The following is a 9,518-nucleotide window of genomic DNA, read 5'->3' on the forward strand; positions in this document are numbered from 1 at the left end:
CCACGGCCTCTGTCTTTCTTGCAGGAAATACTCTCCAAAAAGTAGAATTTGTGGGCTTTCTTTTCGCTCTAAAGTGGCCTTTATTTGCTACAGCTCCAGACCTAACCAGTCCCAAATGCCCACTTGTGACTGACGCATTATTTTTTTAATAGTCCATCATCCAGTGGTTTTTTACCTTTAAAACTTGGATGCACAGGGGGGCTGAATCCTGGTTTTTGATGGTTCTGTTGGGGGTTTTTTGGGAGTGCAGAATCCTATTTTTTGATGGAGTTGGTGGTGGTTTTAGAGGGGTGTAGGAGTAATTAGTTTTTAATTAATTTTGGGTGCACCCAAAGGTGCTGCTTCTTCTCCTAGCCAGCGCTCCAAGACAATTTCAGGCTAATTAGGTGGAAAGTAAAACCGTACATTCCTGTCATGGCCCTGAGGCGATCGGCTCCACCGGGGCCTGAGCTGCCCCTAATCCGTGGTGATAACGGGGCCGCGGGCGGAGGGGATTGACCCGTTAATCGACGTTAAACGGCTGGAAACCTGCGTCAGAGCCGGCTAAGCCGCCTCTGAGGGGATTCGGGACGCTGCCGGAACAACAGCGGCTTAAGGCAGGGCCAAAGGGGCCGCTCAGCGCCCACGAGCGATGGCAACGCGTCGTGAGGGCTCGAACCCGCCATGAGGGGATGCTGAGGGGGAGGCGGGCCAAAGCGCGCTCCCAGCCAATAGCAACGCGGGATTGTCAGAGTGACATTTCCCTCAGCCAATCAGCGGTGGAGAACGGAGAGCACGAACCCGCTCCCGGGGGAAACGGCTGCTGAAGTGGGAGGCGGGGTAGAGAGATGGTTCAGCCAATAGTAATGCGATGCTGCGAGAGTGACGGGAGGCGTAGCCAATCAACGGTGGGAAACGGAGCGCGCGAACTCCCCGGGAGCTACGGATTGCTGCAGGAGGAGGCGGTGCAAAGAGCGCTCTCAACCAATAAAAATGCAAGCTTTTCGGAGTGACAACTCGGGTAGCCAATCAGCGATGGAAAACCGGAATCGCGACTCTCCCCGGAGGGCCCCGGACCGCGCCGGTGGAAGGCGGGGTGAAGTGCGCTGCCAGCCAATAGAAATGCAGGATTGCGAGAGTGACATCGCATTCAGCCAATGAACGGCGGAACACGGAGAGTGCCCTCCGGCTTCCACCCACCGCCTTCCCCCCGCGCCTGCGCCGTGAGGCGCCGGCGCCCACGCACAAAATGGAGCGCGGCGGCCGCCGGTGCGGGCCCGGCGCTCCCGGTGCGGCCCCCGCCACCCCTCCGCCTCCTCCGGTCCTCACCTCTTCCCTCCTCGGCCCCGCGGGCAGGCAAAAGGAAGCGCGAGGTCCCACCGAGATTTGAACTCGGATCGCTGGATTCAAAGTCCAGAGTGCTAACCATTACACCATGGGACCGCTGGGTGTACCGGGAGGCTCCGCGCGCCCGCCCTATCCCTCCGCCCGCGGTAAATAGTCCCGGCTCCCGCCGGCCGCGGATTCCCGGGAATTCCGGGACATTCCCGGCCCTAAAACCCCCCTGAAATCCCGGCCCCGGCCCCGTTCCACCCTCTGGGACAGCCCCGAGCTCCGCCGCTGGCAGCCGCGCTCCTCGTGCCCAGCACTCTGATTCCCACCTTTATTTTTGGATTTTTTATTTATTTCCCCCTTTATTCCTCTGGGTTTTTTCCCTAATTCCCCCTCCTTTCTTTCTCTGTTTTCCTCTATTTCCCGCGTATCCATGTGTTTGTACTCGATTCCCCCTTTATTTCTCTATTCCCCACTTATTTCTCCTTTCCCCACTTTCCTCCTCTTATTTCCCAATTTTATTTATTTTTATCCATTTCCCCCCTATTTCCCAATTTCCCTCTATTACCTCCATTTCCCCCCTCTTTCTTTTTCCCTCAATTTCTCTTTTTTCTCCATTTCTCCCTTTATTTCTTACTCCCATTTTTTCCTCTCTTCCCTTTACTTCTTCCTCCCTGTTCCCCCTTTATTTATTTTCCTTTATTTTCCTATTTCCCCCTCTAGTCCCCTTTCGTTTTCCCTCTATTCCCCTTTCTTAAAACAAGAATTTCATTTTAAATTCCCCATTTTTTTCCCCTCCCCTCTTCATTTCCCCCCGAATTCCTCCATTTCCCCCCTTTTTTCCCCCTCCCCAATCCCACAAAACCGCACAAACACTCAGATTTGTTGGTTTTTTTGCTTCTTTCTCTGTTTTTGCTCTTTATTTTTCACAACGAAACAGTGGAAATAAAGCGGTTTGTGGCAAAAATAAAATAAAATAAAATAAAAATAAGGAAAACCATCCTCCCTGGAAAAGAAGCAGAGCCCAACATCCATCCCTAATCCCGGGAAAAGGGAAGGACACGGATTAGGAGAGGTCAGAGGAGAGGGAGGGGGGGAGAAAAGGCGAAAACAACTCAGCAAAGAGGCAAAACATCCCAGAAATGACAATTTTTACCTAAAGAGCCTGAAATTTCCTGGGAAAAGCAGCAAAGCAGCACCTTTGGATGCTCCCAAAATTCAGCTCCATCCCCTCCCCCCTTCCCCACGCTGCCATCACCCCAAAAAAACCCCAAAAACCACTGGAAAAAACCCCCAAATAATCAACTTTGATTCCCCCAGCCCCGAATGGGGAGGCCAGAGGAGCGAGGAGGATGGAGGGGGCGGAGAGGGAAGAAGGAAAAATCTGAGGAAAAGACCCAAAAAAAAACCCCAAAAAAAAAAAAAAAAAAAGGGGGGAAATCGAGTCTTAAAAAATAAAAATAAAAATAAAAGTAAAAATAAAAATAAAAATAAAAATAGAATCAGTCCCAGCCCGAAGTTGGGACTGGTGAGGTCTGGAGCTTCAGAGGACTAAAAATCCACTTTCCTCGAGGGAAAAGCGAGCCCATAAATCCTGGTGGTTTTTGTTGCTGTTGTTTTTAAGGAACATTTTTCTTTGGAAAAAGATGAATTTTTATTTTTTTCCTGGTTTTTTTTTTTTTTTTTGGTTTTTTTTTTAACTTTTTTTTTATTTTTTAATTTTTCTTTTCTCCCTAAAAGCTCCGCCTGGGGAGGTGCCCCTAGCGAGAGTCCCCTACGGCTAAGAGGTAGATAAACACAGCTGGGTTGGTTCTGGATGAGGATTCCCGGGATCACTGCTGGGATCGCTCCGGGGCCGGAGCCCAGCGGCTCCGTGGGCGCTGCACGTTCCAGGCTCTCGGGATCGCCTCCATTCCCCTCCTGCTGCCCCGGCTTGGAATTCATCCCGAAAGGCGCCGCGGGGCCGTGGGTTAAGGCTGGGTTCGCTCCTGGAATTCCAGGGAATTCTCCGTCCCGAGGCGAATCCGGACGCGCCGATGGAATTCCGGGCTGGGCGCGGAGCGCTGGCGCCAATCGCGGATTTTTTAGGGATGAATTCCCGCCCTGATTGCGGTGAATCCCATCGATTTCCTGGGATCAGCCATGGGAGAGGCGCTCCCTCTCTTCCTGCCCCAAAAATTCCCGCTGGATCTGGCGTCGCTTTGCAGAGACCGTCCCCAAACCGCTCCGGAAAGTTCCTTCGGTTGCGGAAGATCCCAAAGGCCGCGGCTCCGGGAGGGATTCCTCTCCTCAGAGCGGGACTGTGGAGTTGGATCCTCAGCACCCGAATTCCCTGCTCCCAAGGGAATGAGGGGCTGGAGCATCCCGGGGCCGGAGGATCGCACCGGGGTCTGGGGGGAATCTCAAAAATCATCCCAACGCCAGGATCCAGGAATTCATCCCTGTACGAGGATCTGAAGCCATCCCACTCCCAGGATCCCAAAAATCATCCCACTCCCAGGATCCCGACAACCATCCCACCACTGGGATCCGGGAATTCATCCCACTGCCGGGATCTGGGAATTCATCCCATTACCAGGATCTGGGAATTCCTCCACTCCCCACATCTGGGAAACCATCCCGGAAATCATCCCCACGCTCTGCTGGAGCATCCCAAAATCCTCCTGGGCCAGGAGAACACCCCAGAACCGCCGTGGTCCATCAGAGCCTTCCCAAAGTCCGGCGGAACATCCCGCCCCGGCTCATCCCCCTTCCATGGTTTTGGTGGAACATCCCAGGAATTCCTCCACAAAAAAATCTCCAGGAATTCCATCCCGGGCAGGAAGCCGCCGGGATCAGCCAGACTTTTCCAGGGGATTCTCGGGAATTCTCCCAGCCCACTGCCCTCCTGGGATGCTCCGGAGCCTTCCTCACGGGCTCCTCCTCCTCCTCCCCCATGGAGTGATCCCAAAATTCTGCCTCCAGCAGGAAGATCCCTGCGGAGCCGGGGCCGCCCCCACCCCCCCGGCTCTGAGGTAGTTCCAGGTGTGTGTTCCCAGCTGGCAGCACTTCCCAAAAAAAATACGGGAAGAAATGCAGGATGGAAGAGCCTCGGGATGGCTCCGCTCCGGAATTTCATCAGCAAGAAAAGGCGGGATAAAGCCAAAATAAAACATGGAGAAAAGCTGGTTCAGGGAAAGGGGGATTCCCCTCCCTGGGGGTATTCCCAAGATGATTCCAGCCTGGATCCGTTATTCCCAGCGCCATTCCAAGGTCGATCCCCAGGATCCACACGGAAATCCAAGCGAGTTCCAGCGCTCAGAGCCTCCCACGCTCCGCTGCCGCCGCCGCTCCCGGAGCGAATCCGCGGCCAAATCCCAGCCAAACTCCCGGGAAAAGCCTCCCAGGGGTGCCGGGATCCATCCGTGCCATCGGGAGCAAAGGGATTTCCTGGGATCCCAGAGATTCCATCTGGGCAAAACAAACGGCAACGGAAAGAAAAAAGGAACTGGGAAGGAGCCAAGGAAATAAATCCAAAAAAAACCCCAAAAATCCGCAGCTTTCTCGGGAAATTCCCAAAAAATCCCCAAAAAAGCCTGGGCTGGGTGGAGCAGCCGGGACAGGGAGGGAAAACCGAAAGGAATTCAACAAAGGAAAAGTCCTGGAGCAAATCCCATTTCCGAGTGGTTTCCTCGGAGTCTAAAACCCCAAAACCTCGGAGCTGGGAATTCAAAAAATCCCTTTTTTCCCTGGCACTGCTGAGCTTTTCCCACTTTTCCTCTCTTTTTTTTTTTGGGAATTTTTCCTTTTTTCTGCCCTACGAAAATCAACCCAACCCCAAAGGCCCGGAATTCCCAGGAAACAGAAGATCCGGCTGGGAGGGAGCTTCTTTTCCAATCTTTCCGAGGGATTTTCCGCGGGTGGGATCCCAGGAATCCGTTCCGTGCCCTTCCTCCAAGTCCAGGGAATGCCGGGAAGGCGTCGGAAGAGCTCGGAAGAGAAGGAAGATCCGCTGGGATCTGGGATCCATTTTTTCCCAGTTTTTCCGTCCGGGTGGCGGAAGGAGACTCCGATCCCATGAAATCCAAGTCATTCCAAGGCTCATTCCAGCAGCGTTTTCCACGGGATCCGCCACTTCCAAGGTGGGAATTTCTTCCTGTTCATCGCAGCCCCGCTGGGAATCCAGACCTTCCCTGCAGGGGGAACTGAGGCCCAGGGAAATCCCAGATTCCCGAAATTCCATTGCCCTGTTTCCAATCCTTCCTGACCCCGTGGATAAGGAAATTCCAGGATCCCGCCGTGTTCCTGGAGGGGGGAAAATCCCAAAGAATGAAACAACCCCGGATGATTCCTGCCGGAATGAAACCCCCGGCGCTGCTCCTCCCTGAATTCCGGTTTTCCCTCAATTTCTTGGCACAAAGAGAGCGGATGGAGGATCTTTCCTGCTGCTTTGGGGGGGATTTTTCCATGTTTTTCCATTCCAGGCCGGATCCATCTCGTTCCCAGTTTCCTGCCCCCTCCAGGATCCCGTTTTTCCTCCACTTCCAGCTCTCCCCAGCTCCAGAGAAAAGCGGGAGATGCTCCGAGGTCTCTTCCTGCCCACAAATCGCTTTGATGTGAATCCAATTCCCCCCCGGAATTCCGACAGCGCCGCCGCCGGGACCCGGGAATGGGAGAGAGAGGGGAAAAGCACCAAAGATTTCCCTGAATTCTTGGAATTTTCGGTCAAGATCCTCTCAGAGATCCCGGGGTTGGGAATGGTTATTCCCGGTTTTCAGCGCTCCCTTGGAATGGGATGGGAAAGGTTTGGATTCCCGAGGTCCGGATCGGCTGGGAGCGGGAGGAGCTGAGAGCCGGAGGTTTCAAATATTCCAAACCATCTTTTCCTAACAAAAATTCCAAGAAAAGGCAGGAAAACGCCGTCGGAGCTTCCAGCCCCAAAGCCGGCTCCTTTCCCCGCAGATTTTTTGGGAATACGAGCTCGGTGCTGCCCCGCTGCCGGCAAGGGCGGATCCCACCTTCCCCAATCCCAAATATTCTTTGGGAGCGACGGGACGGGGGCAGAGCGGCGCCAGCGGCCGCTTTTCCAGCGCCGAATTTTGGATGGGTTTTTTTTAGGATTTCATCCAAAACCTTGGATTTTCCTGCAGGGACAAAAGCAACGGGAATCGAGCCCAGGGAAAATCACCCTGGGAGGGTCTGGGAGCAGCCTCGGGCCGGGAATTCTCCTCTCCCTGCTCCGTGTGCGTCTGGAGGGGATAAAAATCGGCTCCCACCTTACGAAGGAATCCTTTCATTTCTCTCTCCTCCCTTTTCAAAAATAGTTTTAATCTAGGGTTTTTTTTTTCCTTTTTTTAAATTTTTTTTCCTTTTTTAAATTTATTTTTTTCCTTTTTAAAATTTTTTTTCCTTTTTTCAACTTAGTTTTTTATTATTAACTTTTTCCTTTTTTTAATGATTTTTTCTTTTTTTAATGAATTTTTTTCTTTTTTAAAAATTCTTTTTATTCCTTTTTTAAATTATTTTTTCTCTTTTTTAAATTATTTTTTCCTCTTTTTTTAATTAATTTTTTCTCTTTTTAAAATTATTTTTTTCTTTTTAATTATTTTTTCCTTTTTAAATTAATTTTTTTTCCTTTTTTCATTCATTTTTTTTCCTTTTTTCATTAAGTTTTTTTTCCTTTTTTCATTAAGTTTTCTTCCCCTGTCTTAATTAATTTTCTCCTTTAATTAATTCTTTTTTTTTTTTTTCCTCGGGAAAATGGGGGGAAAAAAATTTTTTTTAAAAAATTTTTTTTTTTTTTTTTTTTTGTCCTCTTTTTTTGTGGTTTTCCTTTAATAAGTTCACAGCACCATAGTGGAGAAGATGGATCGACACCACCCCCCCTGGAATTCCGGGAAGGCTGGGATCGCCTTGGGATTCTGGGATCTTTAGGAATTTCTATCAAATATAGAAAAGCAAAAAAATCTCTTTATGGCTTCCGAAAAGAACCCAAAAAAGCCCTTTTTTAACCCCACTTTGCATAGAAAACGCTGCCCGCGAGTGGAAAAATTGATCCCAAAAAATTTCTGGATTCGTGCTGGCTGCCATCGGGAAAAGCCTTTCAGCCTCTCACGGCCGGCTTTGCTTTCACCCCTCGAAATTCCCGGGAAAAAACGATCAAGCAACAAAAAAAAAAAAAGGAAGAAAAAGCCAAAAAAAAAAAAAACAACAAACCCCAAACCCCGCGAGTTTTTCCCGCTGGGAAATCCAAAGCGGCTCCGAGAGCTGAAATCCAGGGAAAAGCCCCGGAGCGTCCGGAGGAACAGGAGGGCCGAGGAGGCTGCGCTGCCGCCAGCGGGGTCGCGATTCCCGGCGCTCTCCACAGGGAGCTCCAGGAACGCCCGGATTCCTCCTCCAACCCGGGAGAAAATTCCAACAGAAACAACAACAACAACAACAAAAAAATCCCCCCCCCCCCCAATCCAAAAAAGAAAATTCTCTTTTTTTTTTCTGTTTTTCCTTAAAAAAATAAAATCTCGCCCCGTTCAGCCCTGCTATAAAATACCCACGAACCCCAAGGAAAGCGAGAACGGCCCCGAAAGCCCCGACCCTCCCCTGCTGAGGTAATCGCGCCTGAGGTAGAGTTTTGATCCTTTCTCTGTGGTTTCTCCTCCTTTTCCGGGGCTTTCTTTTGGCCCCCGCAGCTCCCTGGAGTCGCAGAATTCCAGGGAATTCCTGCTGCCGCCTTCCCTTCCCCAAATCCTGCTTTTTCCTGCTGCTTCGAGAGTTTTGGTTCTGGAGGATTTTCCCCCAAAAATTCCCCGCTGCGAAGGGCTGGGCTCCACTCCGCGACGGCAAAAGCGTCAGCGCCGCTCTTGTCCCAAATTCCCACTTTTTTGCCTCGTCTGGGAGCTTCCCAAGTTTCCTTCAATGGCCCTTTTCCCTCAAAATTCATCCCAAATTTGCTTTCTATCCCAAATTCCCACTTCTTTGCCTCCCCCAGGAGCTTCCCGGCTTTCCTTCCATCACCTTTATCCCTTACAATTCATCCCGATTTCACTTTTATCCCAAATTCCCACTTTTTTGCCTGCCCCAGGAGCTTCCCAAGTTTCCTTCCATCATCCCTGTCCTGCAAAATTAATCCTAAATTTGCTTTTTGGCCCAAATTCCCACTTTTTTGCCTCATCTGGGAACCACCCAGCTTTTCCTCCATCACCCTTCTCCCTCAAAATTCATCCTCATTTCGCTTTTTCTCCCAAATTCCCACTTTTTGGCCCCTCCCAGGGCTTGCTCCCAGCTTTCCTTCCACCACCCCTCTCCCAGTCCATCCCAATTTTCCTTTCCCTCCCTCCCTGCTCCGATTTTGGGGGGAAAACCGTTGGAAAATCCCCGTTTTCGGGGCTGGAATCGCAGCAGAATCCCTGGAGCCCAGACCTGGCCGGGGGCGGCGGCACCTCCTGACCCTTCCCAGAATATTCCACATCCCAAAACCCCAAATCCATGGAAAATCCCTCCGGGAGTGCCGGGGATCAGCGGCCGCTGCCGTTCCCGCGGGTTTGGCTTTTTCCTCTCCCGGGAACGGGGATTTTCCTGCACAAAGGAGGGAATTCGGGGCATTTTCCTTCTTTTTGCCCTGAAATCGGGAAAAAGCCCAAAGCCCATCGCCTCCAGCCCCGACGCCAAAGCTCGGGAATTCCTCCCCGCTGGAGGAGGGGGATGGGAATGAGGAGCCCCAGGGGGGGCCGGCTTTGAGCAGATCCAAAATTCCCTGGGGCTTTTCCTCCCCCTCTCCAGCTCCATCCCTTCCGCATGGAATTCCCGGGTTCTGATGGTGGAGATGAGGATGAATTCCATGGGTTTTACCAAAAAAAGGGAATTTTTTTTGCCTTTTTTTCCTGGTTTTTTTTTTTTTGCTTTTTTTTTTTGTTTTGTTTTTTGTTTTTGGTGGTTTTATTGCTGTTCCCGGCAGGAAAAGCCAAAGCTTTTCCCGGGATAAATCTGCCTCATCCCTAGGAAAGGTTGTCACCTCCACAGCGGAAATCACCGGGAAAAATGGGGAAAATGAGGGGGAAACGAGGGAAAAATGAGGGAAAAATGAGGGAAAAATGAGGGAAAAATGAGGAAAAAATGAGGAAAAATTGAGGGAAAAATGAGGAAAAAATGAGGAAAAATTGAGGGAAAAATGAGGAAAAAATGAAGAAAAATGAGGAAAAAATGAGGAAAAAATGAGGAAAAAATGAGGAAAA

General features: G+C 50.7%; 1 non-coding gene across 1 annotated transcript; it reads right to left on the minus strand.

The window, feature by feature from the left end:
• Positions 1-1,350: 1,350 nt before the first annotated feature.
• Positions 1,351-1,422, minus strand: TRNAQ-UUG. The gene has a single exon. It is a non-coding gene; the product is annotated as a tRNA-Gln (tRNA).
• Positions 1,423-9,518: the final 8,096 nt, after the last annotated feature.

This window comes from Corvus kubaryi, unplaced genomic scaffold (genome assembly GCF_017639235.1).
Source record: "Corvus kubaryi isolate FWS band 111438036 unplaced genomic scaffold, C.kubaryi_AGA036_p1.0 123, whole genome shotgun sequence".
Lineage (NCBI taxonomy): Eukaryota > Metazoa > Chordata > Aves > Passeriformes > Corvidae > Corvus > Corvus kubaryi.